This window comes from Protopterus annectens, chromosome 8.part0 (assembly GCF_019279795.1).
Source record: "Protopterus annectens isolate FY-2018-M chromosome 8.part0, PAN1.0, whole genome shotgun sequence".
NCBI classification, from domain to species: domain Eukaryota; kingdom Metazoa; phylum Chordata; order Ceratodontiformes; family Protopteridae; genus Protopterus; species Protopterus annectens.
Window position 1 is genome coordinate 559,244,480 of NC_056741.1, and position 16,389 is coordinate 559,260,868.

Here is a 16,389-nt window from a genome sequence, read left to right on the forward strand (position 1 = left end):
TGGTATGGTAGGTGCAGGAGGTGAGGTGTGCATGCTGACAACCTGCTTAGTATCAGATGACTAACTGGTGAGCAAGAGAGCCTGGATTCTAGGTTCTTGATATAGATGCATCTCTCACATAATGAATTTGTGTGGACTAGAAGAAGTGGGTTGGTGCAGCAGTTAGCATTGCCACCTCACAGCAAGAGGTTCTCCAGTTCGATCCTCAGCTGGGGTGCCTTCTGTGTGGAGTCTGCATGTCCTCCCTGTGGTCGCGTGGGTTTCCTCCGGGTGCTCCGGTTTTCTCCCACATCCCAAAGACATGCTGTAGGTGGATTGGACACTCTAAATTGGCCTTAGGTGTGATTGTGTGCATGTGTGTGCCTTCTGTGGAAGGCTGGTTGCCGGGCTAGCAACTCGACACTGTAAAACTCCACTGCCAATTATGAGTGGACAGGTGATCCGCTGTGGCGACCCCTAACCGGGAAAATCTGAAAGAAGAAGAAGAAGAAGAAGAAGTGGGTTGTCAGTGCACATGAGACAATTGCTTCATTGCCTCAGGATGCCTATGTCAACCAGGCTAGCTGGAGGAACTGTGAGAAATTGTTCATCCATAATGCTATGTAATTTGATGTGGTCAGAAAACAGGGAGAGGACAGAAAGACCAGGTAAAGTAGAGGACAGGAGGCGTGAACAAAAATGTGATGGGCTTGTGGGTAGGATTTATTTTATTATTTATTTATTTTATTTCACATTTGTTAACCAGGTTGGTCCAGCTGGGTAAGAATTTACCCTTTTTCAGTGGAGACCCGAGGGGAAAAGCCCCAAACAGACATACAAATACATATGAATAGAGACAAATTAACAATATTACAGAGCAAAACAATCTTATGAATACAATGGATAAGAAAAACATAATGTACTCAATGGAATAGTACATAGCTATATATGCAAAAAGTGTAGTAATAGGTTGTAACAGGAGAAACAACAATAATAAACCCAGCAGGTAAGCAGGAGGGGAAGTTAAGGTTGTATGTAATATAATGAAAAGAAACAAGGTATAATTAGATTAGTGGCTAGAAGAAGAATTTTGTACGTGCAGGGGCTTCAGATTTGAGAGAAAGTAGAGAGGGAGTAAAAGTAGAGAGGGATGACTGCACAAACGGGCCATATGCCAGAAGAGGGAATGGTGCAAAAAAGATCGTAGTAGAGGAGGGATGTAGTGATTTAGAGGGAGGTTACAGAAAGAAGAGCAGTTGGATAAAGTAAGTTATAGAAAGAGGAAAAAGGTCTTATAGATCAGACTTAGTGGTGAAGTGGGTATGTGGAGAGGGAGAGGTTAAGTAGGATCATAACAGGTACATATAGGGTTGTTATGGAGGTGCAATATCAGGTCATGTTTGAAGTTAGGAAGGGAGGTATGACTTCTAATATGGAGTCGAAGATTGTTCCAGGTAAGGGAGATGGAGTGTTTATAGAGTATTTTACCTATGTTCTTGTTGAGTTTATAGACTTGTAGTAAGAGTTTATTAGAGCTGCGCAGGGACCGGGGAGGGGTGTACCAGGAGATCAGGTTGGACAGAGATGGACAGTCAGAGTTTGAATTAAGAATTCTGAAAGCTGATATTTGGTCAGAAGGTGTGGGAATTTGAGCCAATGTAGTTTTATGAGAGTAGAGCAGTGATGGGATTTATAGGGGCTGCTGGTGACAAATCTAGCAATTTTGTTATAGGTTTGGTCTAGTTTTGCCAGCAGGTTATTTTGTAAATTGGAAAACAGAGGGGAGCCATAGAGGAGGGTGGGGAGGAGATAGGATTGGGCTAGCAGTAGTTCTGAGTTGGGGGTCAGGAATTTGCTGTTTCTCTATAGCATGCCCAGTTTATGGTGTGTTTTCTTTATAGAATGAAACATGTGGAGGTCTAGTTTGAGCTGGTCATCTATGATGACACCTAGGCGTTTAGTGTGTAAGTCTGGTGTTATGATGGTGCCATTTAGAGATGATATGAGAAAAGTGGATTTGTGGTGGGCTAGAGTTTTAGGTAGGAATAATAAGAGCTTAGTTTTAGTGGGGTTCAGGATAAGTTGATTGTTGGAGAGCCACTTCTCAATAGAGTGAAATGAAGATTGGGTGATATGGTGGGGGTTATTGATTGAGTCAGAAATGGAGATGAGAGTTGAATCACCTGCATACTGTATGATAGAGGAGAGGTTGCTGGCAGTGTGTAGGTCATTGGTGAAGAGGTTGAAAAGGAGGGGCTGAGAACTGAACCTTGAGGAACACCGGTCTGAACTGGTAGAAAGGGTGAGAAGGAATTTTGCCATTTAACTGCTTGTAAGCGACTGGACAGGTAACTTGAGAACCAATTAGAGTGGGGATGGAAATGTTCAGCTGAGAAAGTTTATGAAGTATAAGGTTGTAAGAAACAGTATCGAAAGCTTTTGAGAGATCTAAGAAAAGGCAGGACACAAGTTTATTATTGTCTCTGGTCTCAGCTACAGTATGAGAGAAGGATAAGAATGCAGTGTTAGTACTGTGTTTGGGCCTGAAACTGTGCTGAGTGTTGGTTAAAAGATTGTTTTGAGTAAGGTGGGAAAGCAGTTGAGAATGGATATACTTTTCTAGAATTTTGGAGAGGGGAGAAAGAATAGCAATGGGACGGAAGTTAGATGGTTCTGTGGCGTTACCTCATTTATGTAGTGGGATAGTGTAGTATTCCTTCCAAATAGAGGGGACATTGGATTCTTCGATTGTACAGTTGATTAGAATGGAGACAGGAAGGGCTACAGAGTTAGCAGCAAGTCTTAGGAATTGAGGAGGTAGGTTATCAGGGGCTGGGGAACATGGTTTGAGTTTACTGAGGAGAGTTTTAATATAACTAACAGATACAGGTTTGAGAAAGAAGGGGTCAGAGAGGTTAGAGGAGTCAGACTGGGAATGTGAAAAAGGTGTGGGTCTGGTAATTGAAGTGACAGAACTGGAAGTGGAATTAGAGGTGGGTTGGGGTTATTAGAGGTGTTAGGTACTAGTTTAAAAATGGTATCAATGAAGTAGTGATTTAAATGGATGGCTGTATCTGAGGGAGATTGATTGGGAAAAGAGTTGGGGTTGTGGGAAAGCCAAGGTTAAGAAGAGTTTTTATGGCTGACCAGAACTTTTGGGGGTTAGCAGTTTGTAGAGATTGGTCAGACAGGTAAAACTTTCTTTTGTCCTGGTTGACTCTTTTTTTTGTAAGGTTTCTAAAGGCAGGAGATTTGCTTTTCTGATATTGTTTCCAAGTGGCATCTCTTTTATGCATAAGGTGGAAGGTTTCTTTGGATAGCCAGGGGGCATGTTTAGCTTTGACTTTTATTTTCCTGATGGGGGCCAGAGAGTTGAGTATGTTTAGGAATGTCTGGTTGAAGTAGCTAACTGCATCATTTAAACGTAGAGAGTATAGGTAGGACCAGTTGATATTTGAGAGAATTTTGTTGTTGAAGGAAGTGGTGTTGAATTTTCTTTGGTTGCACATGCATTTTAAGAGGTGAGTACTAGTGAGGTTGGGTGAGTACCTAGTAATGTGGATAGGTAGGAGTTCACTGATGGAGTCAGATAGTGTGCCTGGCTGGTGATACGAATTAGGAGAATTTACGAGAATCCAGTCGAGGATACAATTGGAGTGGTTTTTGCCAAGGCGGGTGGGGGAGGAGACAAGCTGAGTAAAACCATGTAGGTTGAGACTATGAGACGGTGTAGTAGAGTTAACTGAGTTCTAGTCTATATTTACATCCCCAAGTATGATAGTTTCAAAGGGGATGTGAAGAAAACACCAAGATAAGATGTCTTCAAGGATGGTGATATTATTCCCTGGTGGGATATATATCGAGGCTATGGCCATTTTTTGGTAGTTGTTGAGATGACAAGTTACTATGAGTAGCTCTGCAGGGTGGAAGGTGGGAGTGGTAATTGTAAGTGGTAAGATATTGAGAGAGTCAGAAAAGGGAATGGAGACACCACCTCCCGTTTTGCTATGTCTATCCAGTCTGTAGATATTGAAACCGGGGGCAGATCTCTGAGTTGTGAATGTGGGGGCTTAGCCAAGTTTCAGAGAGAGCTAAGATGTGGGGGGTATAGTGTTGTATGAGTGCGTGGAGTTCATGTACTTTGTTGCAGATGCTCTGGATGTTAAGGGAGAAGAATTTTAGTCTTTTGGTTCTGTGTATAGAAGTGAGACTGAATGGGGAGGTACTAGTGTGAGTGGGACTGCTAGAGGTGTGGGGGGAAGAAGTAGTAGTGATAGTAGATGGAGTGGAGGAGTTGGAAGATAAGAGTTGGTTATTAGGACCAGGGTTGGGGTGTATATCGCCTGAAAGAAGGAGTGTTGTCAGGATAGAGAGAAAAGAGGTTGAGGGAGGGGATACAGAAATTTGGATTTTAAGTTTGGGATTTGTTTTGATGAGGGGAGTAATTTAGTTTTAAAGAATAAATAGTGTGGTAGAGTGCAGTGAGTGTGGGCATAAAGGAGGAAAGATTTTGGGAGGGATGTAGGTTCCGAGTGGAAGGTAAGGGGAGAATTGCAGGGGGGTGTGATAAGAGATGACATATGTCAGTGTAAATAGCAGAGGGGAGAGGAAAAGAAGTGGCAACATCTTTAGTGTTAGGTGTAGGCAATGGTTACAACAATGCGGTATGTAAAGCAGTTTGAAATGTGACAGGTAATCTCTTGAAAAAATAAAGAGATATTAAAATATACCACAGATATATATATATTCTTTATAATCCAAACATACTTGAAAATTTAGCAACCACAAAAGGTCCCAGCAGTAAGATTACAAACGAAGTTTGTCTTTATCGTAATGCAAAGCACGGTCTCCTTAATTAGCAGACTGAAATATCTGACTACCAAAAAACAAACTGCGACATATAAGTAAATGCAGACAGATTAACAGAACACAGATAATCTGCTAAACTGGATAGAGCAGTACGTAGAAGGCTACTTTTTCTTACAGTTTGTGATAACTTGCGAGTACGCCCCCTCCAAACCGAGAGTCTTAACAGCAGAACTGACGTCTCTGACTGCAAAAATGGCAAGGGCACCATCTGAGGATGGAGGCAATAAGAGAAAAAATGCTGACAGGATGCATCCAAGGTTATCACCCCTATAAATTACATTTAGAATATACACCTTGTACAGCACTGGACTGCACACTGTTGTAGCCATTCCAACTGCTTAGAGGGCCCATCCATTGTAAACAGTCACGTAAAAAAAATAGTCACCACACATAGACTGACAGCAGTACGCAGAAGTATGGATTCCCAAAAAGGACAGTGGATCCAAGTTTGACTATAATCCGCTCTATAGCCACCGGTTTCTATAGCCTCATCTCCTCATCCAGTTGCAAGGACATATTCCAGGAACCACAGCACACACCAAGAGCCAAAAAAGAAGCCCTTGGCCTCAGTGAGTCAAAACACACCCTGATAATCCAAACGCCTTAAAGATACAGCCTGGCCACGTCCAAGGCAAGCCAAGCTAAAAGTGCTTCCACTGTGGTCGACAGAAGACTAAAATTCAGACATCACAGTAACCAGTAAGCTCTGCATGGCTAACGGTTCCTCGTCAGCAGCTAAAATCTTGGTTGCTGTAGTTAAAAGAGTCCCAGTTTTTGATGAGTTTTCTTAATATTTTGTTATATATGGGGGAGTCGAAGGAAAATTTATTGTCAATGGTTACTCCTAGAAGTTTGTTCTCCTGCACTATTTCTATGACAGTGCTGTCAGATGCAAAGATGTTGAAATGATCAGTGACAGGGGAGGTGTCTTTGGGATAAAAGAATATTAGTTTAGCCTTATTTGGATTAAGAAAGAGTTGGTGATTTTTTAGCTAGGATTCAACTGCTGTAAAGGACTGTTGAGTTTTTGAAAGCAGTTCTGGTAGTGAGTGAGTGGTACAAATTATGGGGGAATCATCAGCATATTGAATGAGGGTTCAAGGGTGGGAGGAACTGCAAAGGCTATTAGTGAAAATGTTGAAGAGTAGGGGTTCAGGGATGGAGCCTTGAGGGACTCCAGTAGGGTTGTGGAGAATGGGTGAGAGTTCGTTGGACCATTTCACTTTTTTGTTTACGATCCTTGATCCTTGAGGTAGCTCTGAAACCATTTTACTGTGTTATGCGAGAAGCCTAAGTTAGACAGTGTGTTCAGTAGTAGGGGGTGAGAGACCATGTGAAAGGCCTTAGAGAGGTCAAGGAATACTGAGGTTGTGTAGCATCCTGCATCTCTGGCTTTGTTTACGGTGTCTGTTAAAGATAATATGGCTGCAGCTGTGCTGTGGCTGGGTGGGAAACCATGTTGGATTTGGGTTAAAAGCTTGTTTTGCAATAGGTATTGCAGCACCTGCTGATGGATACCTCTCTCTCGAATTTTTGATATGGGTGACAAGATGGATATAGGATGGAAGTTGGTTGGTACAATACATTTGCCTCCTTTGTAGTGGGGGGTGATGTGAGATTGTTTCCATTTGGCTGGTACTTCTGATTTGGATAAAGACCTACTTATAAGGATACTGATTGGGTAGGCGATTGAGTTGGCAGCCAATTTGAGGTAGTGTGGTGGAAGATTATCAGCTGAGGTGGAGCAGGGTTTTAGTTTTTGTAGCAGTTTCTTTATGATGTCTGTGGGTATGGGCTGAAATGAGAATGGGGTTTGTATCATATTTTGTTGACTAGGAGGGTTATTAATGGCAGGGTTTGATGATATAGGATTGGTATGTAAATAGGTTGAAGGGAGGGGGGGTACAGTGTTAGTAGATCTGCTACTGATTTTATGAAGTGCTTAAAATTTTCGGCTACTTGCAATGGAGGGGATATTAGGTGATGGGGTGTGATCTCTATTTGTCCTGGGGTTAAGTAGAGCAGATATGGAGTGCCAAAATGTTGGGAGGGGTTTGCTTTATGCTGGAGTTGAAGCTGGGATTAATATGATTTCATATCTTTGTTGATTAAATTTGTCACTTTGTTACATAGTGTTTTGAAGATGACATGATTTTGTTCATTTTTGTTTAGTTTCCACATTTTCTAGGCTAGGTCCCTTTGCTTTATTAGGTGTTTAATTCCTTAGAGAGCCATGGGGCTGAGTTCTTTTTGATTCTTTTCATACGAATGGGGACTAGGGTATTAAGTATGTGAAGGAGGGTGTTATTAAAGTACAGTACAGCATCATTAAGGGGTAGTAGTTTAAGGGGTGCCCAGTCTATTTCAGACTGGAGATTGTTGGATTTATGCTCACAAAAATTAGCTGAATTCCTAACCAGTTTTACAGTGTGTACTTTTAGTCATTGGTAGTTTGTTCTAAAGGTATAAGCTGGCAGATGATCACTCAGGGAAATAGACAGTGTACCAGAAGAGGGATAATTGGTGGGGTAGGATACTAGGATCTGGTCTAGGGTGGATTGATGGGTAAGATCTTTGCTGCATCTTGCTGGACTATTGATAAGCTGTGAGAAACCATACAGATTGACAATATTTTTAGGGAGTTGGAAGCTATGTTCTGCCAGTCTATATTTGCATCTCCTAAGATTATTGTTTCATGATTTATTGTTTGGGATGCCCAGGATAATATATCTTCCAACACTAGTACATTGTGACCTGGTGGTATATACATTACTATTATGCAAATTATTTTTGTTGTATTGAGGTTCAAAAAAGAGATTAGTGTCTCAGCATTAGAAAAGATGGGTATATTAATGGTGTAGGGTGTGATATTGAGATCAGAGGGATATAGAAGGGTTATCCCTCCCCCTTGCTTTTTAGGTCTATCTCATCTGATTATTGCAAAGTTTGGAGGTATTATTTCTGAGTCCTTTACATTAGGGTGTACCCATGTTTCGGTAAGGGCTAGTATGTCATGTTTATTTTGATCCATCCAGGCATGCAGTGGGGCAGTTTTATTACGTATACTTCTAAGATTCATTGTTAGTATGTTTAAGTCTTTGGGGTTACTTTTGAGGTTAGGATTAAAGGGTGGGTCTGGGTTAGGATGTATGTCTCCCCTTTTGAATAGATAGGTGGTGAGGAATGAATACCATGGGATGTATTTTTTATACATAGGTTATGGTACTAGTGTCAAATGCAGTTTCATAGGAGGTGAGGAGGCTAATTTGTGGATTGAATAATATGGGAGGGACAGGGTATAGGGGAAAAGCTGGGATGAGATATGCTGTGTTGTTTATTGGGGAGCTGGTTAGAGGAGATTATTGATGTGTATTGGTGTGTGGGGGTGTGTGAGGATATAGTTGTAGTGAGGCTGAGAATTGACTAAAGATATTAGGCAGTTGAAGAGGAGCATATCTAGTGTGGGGGTGGGGAAAAATAGTAGAACTGGTATTTCTATGTTAGAGTGATGCTATCTAGTGATAGGGGACCAGCTTAAGGTAAGGTTAGAAATGTGTTGTTTTCAGTGGAGGTTGACAATTTGGATAGGTGTTTTGTCTTGTGGTTTGTCATGGGGGGGCATGATTGGTAAATAGTAAATTTATGGTGCAGTGTTAATTTGATGTGTGTATTAATAGGTGGAATGAAAAAAAATAGGTGTAGTAGGACAGAAGGTGGTAAGCCTGGAGTTAATGTAAGATAGTTTGAGGTGGTGTTTGTATTGTCAGTCCTGAAGTATAGTAATATACAAAGAATTATAGCAGGGGAAATGTGCTTGAAAGTGATGGAGGGAGGGGAAAGCAGGTAAGCTTGGTTCAATAAAAGTAGGTGAGGTATGAATGTGATGTGGGTGTGGACAGGTTAGAGTTGTATATAATTGGATAATGGAAATTAGAAAGAGTGGTTTTCTGGGGATATGAGTAGAGGCTGTGGGGGTAGGTGGGATATGGGGGCAGGGTATGGGAGCAGAGTGAGCAAAACAAACAAACTGGAAAGAACCAGATTGCAGCTATTAGCAGAATCCTATTATTGGAAATGCTAATAGAGTAAAATAGTCAGTAATTAGGCTATTATAGAGTATTTAATGACAAGAATGCAATGGATAGGGTAAAAGGAAGGGAAAAGTAAGGTGTTGAGCTCTAGTACAGAATATGGTTTACTAGATGTCACAGAGTTAACACAAAGCAGTGAGAGGGAAAAGGAAGGAAACTTAAGGGGTACAATTATTTGCAGGGAAATAGAGATGAACAGGAAAGGTAATAGTAAAGATGGTGCTCAGTGGTATGCAGTGAGCCTTACAAAGAACGTATAAGTTGCAGGAGTATGATAAAATGAATTTCAAACATTTACTTTATGTTGCTGTGCTGCAGATTTCAGAGTTAAAGCACTGAGCTTGGTGTAGGTGTTACTTGTATTCACATTGGGAGGTTTGTAGACAACCTAGGAGAAGAGGGGAGAAAGTTGATGTGAAATAGGTGAATGAGACAAACAATGAGCTGAACAACATAAATAAACAAGAAAAGCTAGAAAGGAAGACAAGCTGGAGGATTCAAAGTTTGCTTTTTTTTGCACCTGCTCCCCCTAGGTTTTTGGATATTGACTTTAACTTTATCCATCCCCCTTAGACTCTTTTTTTAGGCAATGCAAAATGACAAAACTACTAACATCGCAAAAAAAAAAAAAAAACACAATAACTCAAAGCAACCTTATGGTTTTATTGCTTAATGCTAGGAGCCTAAATAAGAAATGTGCACTGCTTCTAACTCACAGTCACGATGATTCTTGAATTTTATCAACATAAACACACAGGACCAGATAGTGGAATCCTTACCTTAACAGGATACATAATAAAAGAAAAAAAGTCATAGGATCATAGGAGGTTACTAGGCTAATGGCCCCAGGACCCTTACAAGCCTAGCCAAGTTCAACCCATGTTCCTGAGGGTGTCTGTTTCAAGCAGACACTAAAATCCACACCTATTGCCCCTGTCCAAGAGGGACACAGTTGGAGTCCCTGGGGTGAATTTCCAGTTACCCAACCAATCGTCCAAATTATGCTTAAATAGGGCCAATGAGGGGCTTTGTTGAACATAAATAGGAAACTTGTTCCAAAGGTGGGGCAACTTCTGTGAGACAAATCTGTCTCTCCACAAGTTCTGTGGATGTCACATACCAGGTTAAGGTGCTTTGACCGAGTGACCTGTGTGCCATTTGACTTATGAATGTGCAGAATTTCCATTAAAGATGGGTCAGAGATTGTTTTCTATGCAAGGCACAGGTCACCTCTGAGCAGTCTGCATGACACAGAGTAAAGAGACAATGATTTCAGTCTGACTGCATAAGACAGCTCTTGAAGACCCTGAACTTTCTTTGTAAGGAATCTTTACAGTCACTCCAATTGCTGCAGGTATTTGGAAAATAACATACCAAAGGGACCATTGTACTCTATTATTGGCCTGATGAGGGATGAGTACAGGGGGTTCAAAACCTCTTTTTTTTCTGGAGGCAATGCCCTTACTTATGAGATGAGTAATATAAAATACCCTTCTTACCACTGTGGTGACATGATGATCAAAGTTAATGTTGCTGTCGACCTGTGTGGCCAGATGTCTCACCACTGATTGTGAGTTTAGGGTATTGCTATTGATATGGTAGTTTGTAGGAACATCACCCTTGCTGAAGGGGATGATAATGCGTTTTTTTTGCATTAGGTTTAAGATCATTACTTTGGCACCAGTCATTAGTTTGCGTAAGATCTTCTTGCAAGATGTTGACATCATTAGGGCTTTCAATGATCACTCCCAGTTTGCACTCATCAGCAAACTTTGCCAGCCACAGTCCTTTAGTTTTAGTCTGTACTTCAGAGCAGTAGATTCTGAACAGTATGGGTCCCAGAACCAATACCTGTGGAACACCACTGGTTACGAGTCTACAGAAGAAAGTTGAGTCCCCTATTTTGACCATTTGAGTTCTATCAGTGAGCCAGTTTCAACCCACCTGACAGTATATGGGTTGATACCCAGCTGGGTGAGTTTATCAATGATGTCTAAGTGGGTGATTGTGTCAAAGGCCTTGGATAAGTCTAGGTAGGCCGTATGCACAGATTTGGCCTCATCTAGGGATTTGATGACTGTCTCAAAGAAGTCCAGCAAGTTTAACAGGTATGATCTCCCCCTGACAAAGCCAGATTGGGTGGGGTCGAGCATTTAGAAATTTCCTATATCTTTGTTAATAAGGTCCGTGATGTGTTCCATGGCCTTGCGGATAAGGCTGGTCAGACTAATGGGTCTACAGTTCTCGGGGTCTGTGGATGCACCACCTTTGTGCAAAGGGATGACAGTAGCTGTTTTCCATTCTGCTGGGATAAAGTCAGTGCTTAGGCTGTGATTGAAAAGCGTGCCTGATGGTGATGTTAATTCCTGTTTTAACCCATGTAAAACACAGCCTGGGATGTTGTCTGGTTCCATTCAGGCTGTGTGTTTGGCCTTGGAAAGGGCGTTTAAGATTTGCTTCTCAGAGATACTAGGTGAGGGGCAGGTGTTATGGATGGTTTGTGGTTTATGTGACAGAGACAGAGGATTGAAATTTTCACTGAACCTGTCAGCCAGTAGGTTTGCTATAACCACAGGTTCTGTACATGTAGTATCATTAACTATGAATTCAGTGCAAATCTGGGCCTTACCTCTGAGGTTAGAGATGTAACTAAAGAATGCCTTGTAGTTATCCTTAGTTAGAGAAGTTAATTTGGTTGGTAGTTTACTTTGGAGGACTTCACTAGGAGTCTGAGTTGCTTGTTTAAGTAGAGGAGGGAGTGTTTCCAGTTTTGAGACCATTCCTTCCTACTCTTAGACAGCAATGTCTTTCTCTTATTGCATATCCTGTTAATGGCAGTTGTTCACCATGCAGGTTCATTTTTCCTTGAAGATCTTGCTTTGGTTCTATCAGGTACTGCAGAGTCAATATAATTGTACTGATGCTTGTAGCTTGTATAAAGCACTGGTGTATAACTCAGCATAGGTTCATAGGTAGGTACTAGGCTATTGGCCCAAGGGCCTACGTAAGCCTAGCCAGCAAGGTTCCATAGCTTACGCCACCCAAGAAAGTTATTTTCCTATGCCACTGTCCAGCAGAGACACAGAAGTGATCCCCGGGGTGTATTTCCTATTTCACATCCACACATCAAAATTTTTCTTGAAGAGTGCTAATGAAGAACTTTGCTTGACATAGATAGGTAGCTTGTTCCAGAGTATAGGAAGTCTCTGGGACAAGAATCTATCCCTCTGGTGTGTCCTTTTTATTGTTGTGACAAGGTTTAGGTCCCTAGAGCATGTAGCTCGGAGGGATTGGGATTTCTTTAGGTGTAGCATGTCCAACAGCTCTGGGTTTGACATAGCTTTATATGTTAGGCAGAGATCACCTCGGAGTAGGTGATATGCTATGGAGTAAAGCTGGAGTTTTTTGAGGCGGTCAGTGTAGGGCATTTGTTTGAGGCCAGTAATCCTCTTTGTGAGGTACTTCTGTGGCCTTTATATGTGTCTATTCCATCAGTGGGGGGAGTGGCTATAAAGCTAGTCATGCTGTCACATAAGAGGCTGTAATTGGCCTTGGAGAAGTTTTTTGTCTAGTTTTTGCTAAGGGGGAAGGGGTCTTGTGTTATAGTTACTTCTACTGAGACTAATTTGTGATCAGATCTTACCAGGGATGGCCACACACTGGTGGTGGTACAGTGGTCCGCCATGCTGGTGAGCACCAGATCCAAGATGTTTGAGTGGGTATGTCAACCAACTGTTCCACAGCATTGGAGTTAATGAAGTCCAAGAACCTTTGAGCAAGTGAATTAGAACATGTATAATTTACTCAGTCAATGGATGGGTAATTAAAGTCACCCAAAACCAAGGCATTTGGTTGTATCTTGATTGACTCAAAGTAGATCCAAGTTGGCTGAGTGGCTGTCCTAATTCATGGAGGGGGTCCTATAGCTGGCAATGACCTGAAGAGGGGTCTTACCTACAGTCAATTGCACCTGAAGTTATTCAAGGGAATTGTGCTGTTTAACCAATCTAGAGGTATATTTATCTTTAATGAATACAGCCTTTAGTTCTTACATTTTCAGCTTGTGATCTGAACATGTGGAAGAAAATGTAACCTGGTATATCTGGGGTGCTTTCCATAGCCTTAAACTAGGTCTCAGTGACTGCACAAATGTCAGCATCTTCTCAGGTGAGGATGGCTTCCAGTGAGTGCAGTTTCTGGTTTAGACTTCTAATATTTAGCAGCATAGCCTTGAGGTTGCTTTTAGAGGGTATTTTTATGTTAGGAATTTTGTTCTTGTGACATTGCCTAAAAAGGTACTATGGAGGTGGCAAGAGCCTTAACCAGTAACTGAAATCCCAGAGGTGACACATGAGGCCCATCTCTGGCAAAGCATTGAAGTCTTTCGACTATGTCATGCCAGGCTGACAGATACTGGATCCCCTTTGAATGACACCAAAAACTAAGCTAATTGTTGAAGTCAATAATTTTTTGCTTTCGTTGAGGTATCATCCTAGACGAAAGTAAAATGCTGCTTAAGGCTAGGGACATACCTGCCTGAGACACATAATCAGAGAGCTCAGTCATGTCTCTTTCAAATAGTCCAGTGAGGTACATTTCAAGTCATTCACACCAACATGGACTATGATGGAGTCATAACAGTGCCTGTTGTTGAGAGACTTGAGTGTGTGCGTGATGTGGCAGATCCTGGCAACTGACAGACAGCTGACCGTGACTTTTCCCTTATCCAACCTGGTGAGAGGGACATCTGTGTGTCTCACAGTTGAGCTGCCTGTGACTAAGATGTCTGTCTTTGTGTTATGCCTTAGGGCCTTGACTGCTGAGACAATGGTGTGTGATAAATTATGTGTACTATGTTCTGTAGAGGATGTATTATGTGAATTGTGCTTGTATTTGTGTTTGGAAGGTCTCTGATGTTTAGGTAAGCTTCTGGTAAGGACCTCAGCATATGTAGGTTTATGTGCTGTTGGTATGGTAGGTGCAGGAGGTGAGGTGTGCATGCTGACAACCTGCTTAGTATCAGATGACTAACTGGTGAGCAAGAGAGCCTGGATTCTAGGTTCTTGATATAGATGCATCTCTCACATAATGAATTTGTGTGGACTAGAAGAAGTGGGTTGGTGCAGCAGTTAGCATTGCCACCTCACAGCAAGAGGTTCTCCAGTTCGATCCTCAGCTGGGGTGCCTTCTGTGTGGAGTCTGCATGTCCTCCCTGTGGTCGCGTGGGTTTCCTCTGGGTGCTCCGGTTTTCTCCCACATCCCAAAGACATGCTGTAGGTGGATTGGACACTCTAAATTGGCCTTAGGTGTGATTGTGTGCATGTGTGTGCCTTCTGTGCAAGGTTGGGTGCCGGGCTAGCAACTCGACACTGTAAAACTCCACTGCCAATTATGAGTGGACAGGTGATCCGCTGTGGCGACCCCTAACCGAGAAAATCTGAAAGAAGAAAAAGAAGAAGAAGAAGTGGGTTGTCAGTGCACATGAGACAATTGCTTCATTGCCTCAGGATGCCTATGTCAACCAGGCTAGCTGGAGGAACTGTGAGAAATTGTTCATCCATAATGGTATGTAATTTGATGTGGTCAGAAAACAGGGAGAGGACAGAAAGACCAGGTAAAGTAGAGGACAGGAGGCGTGAACAAAAATGTGATGGGCTTGTGGGTAGGATTTATTTTATTATTTATTTATTTTATTTCACATTTGTTAACCAGGTTGGTCCAGCTGGGTAAGAATTTACCCTTTTTCAGTGGAGACCCGAGGGGAAAAGCCCCAAACAGACATACAAATACATATGAATAGAGACAAATTAACAATATTACAGAGCAAAACAATCTTATGAATACAATGGATAAGAAAAACATAATGTACTCAATGGAATAGTACATAGCTATATATGCAAAAAGTGTAGTAATAGGTTGTAACAGGAGAAACAACAATAATAAATCCAGCAGGTAAGCAGGAGGGGAAGTTAAGGTTGTATGTAACATAATGAAAAGAAACAAGGTATAATTAGATTAGTGGCTAGAAGAAGAATTTTGTACGTGCAGGGGCTTCAGATTTGAGAGAAAATAGAGTGGGAGTAAAAGTAGAGAGGGATGACTGCACAAAGGGGCTATAGGCCAGAAGAGGGAATGGTGCAAAAAAGATCGTAGTAAAGGAGGGATGTAGTGATTTAGAGGGAGGTTACAGAAAGAAGAGCAGTTGGATAAAGTAAGTTATAGAAAGAGGAAAAAGGTCTTATAGATCAGACTTAGTGGTGAAGTGGGTATGTGGAGAGGGAGAGGTTAAGTAGGATCATAACAGGTACATATAGGGTTGTTATGGAGGTGCAATATCAGGTCATGTTTGAAGTTAGAAAGGGAGGTATGACTTTTAATATGGAGTCGAAGATTGTTCCAGGTAAGGGAGATGGAGTGTTTATAGAGTATTTTACCTATGTTCTTGTTGAGTTTATAGACTTGTAGTAAGAGTTTATCAGAGCTGCGCAGGGACCAGGGAGGGGTGTACCAGGAGATCAGGTTGGACAGAGATGGACAGTCAGAGTTTGAATTAAGAATTTTGAAAGCTTGGATCAGCTGATATTTGGTCAGAAGGTGTGGGAATTTGAGCCAATGTAGTTTTATGAGAGTAGAGAAGTGATGGGATTTATAGGGGCTGCTGGTGACAAATCTAGCAATTTTGTTATAGGTTTGGTCTAGTTTTGCCAGCAGGTTATTTTGTAAATTGGAAAATAGAGGGGAGCCATAGAGGAGGGTGGGGAGGAGATAGGATTAGGCTAGCAGTAGTTTTGAGTTGGGGGTCAGAAATTTGCTGTTTCTGTATAGCATGCCCAGTTTTTGGTGTGTTTTCTTTATAGAATGAAGTATGTGGAGGTCTAGTTTGAGCTGGTCATCTATGATGACACCTAGGCGTTTAGTGTGTAAGTCTGGTGTTATGATGGTGCCATTTAGAGAGGATATGAGAAAAGTGGATTTGTGGTGGGCTAGAGTTTTAGGTAGGAATAGTAAGAGCTTAGTTTTAGTGGGGTTCAGGATAAGTTGATTGTTGTTGAGCCACTTCTCAATAGAGTGAAATGAAGATTGGGTGATATGGTGGGGGTTATTGATTGAGTCAGAAATGGAGATGAGAGTTGAATCACCTGCATACTGTATGATAGAGGAGAGGTTGCTGGCAGTGTGTAGGTCATTGGTGAAGAGGTTGAAAAGGAGGGGCTGAGAACTGAACCTTGAGGAACACCGGTCTGAACTGGTAGAAAGGGTGAGAAGGAATTTTGCCATTTAACTGCTTGTAAGCGACTGGACAGGTAACTTGAGAACCAATTTAGAGTGGGGATGGAAATGTTCAGCTGAGAAAGTTTATGAAATAGAAGGTTGTGAGAAACAGTATTGAAAGCCTTTGAGAGATCTAAGAAAAGGCAGGACACAAGTTTATTATTGTCTCTGGTTTCAG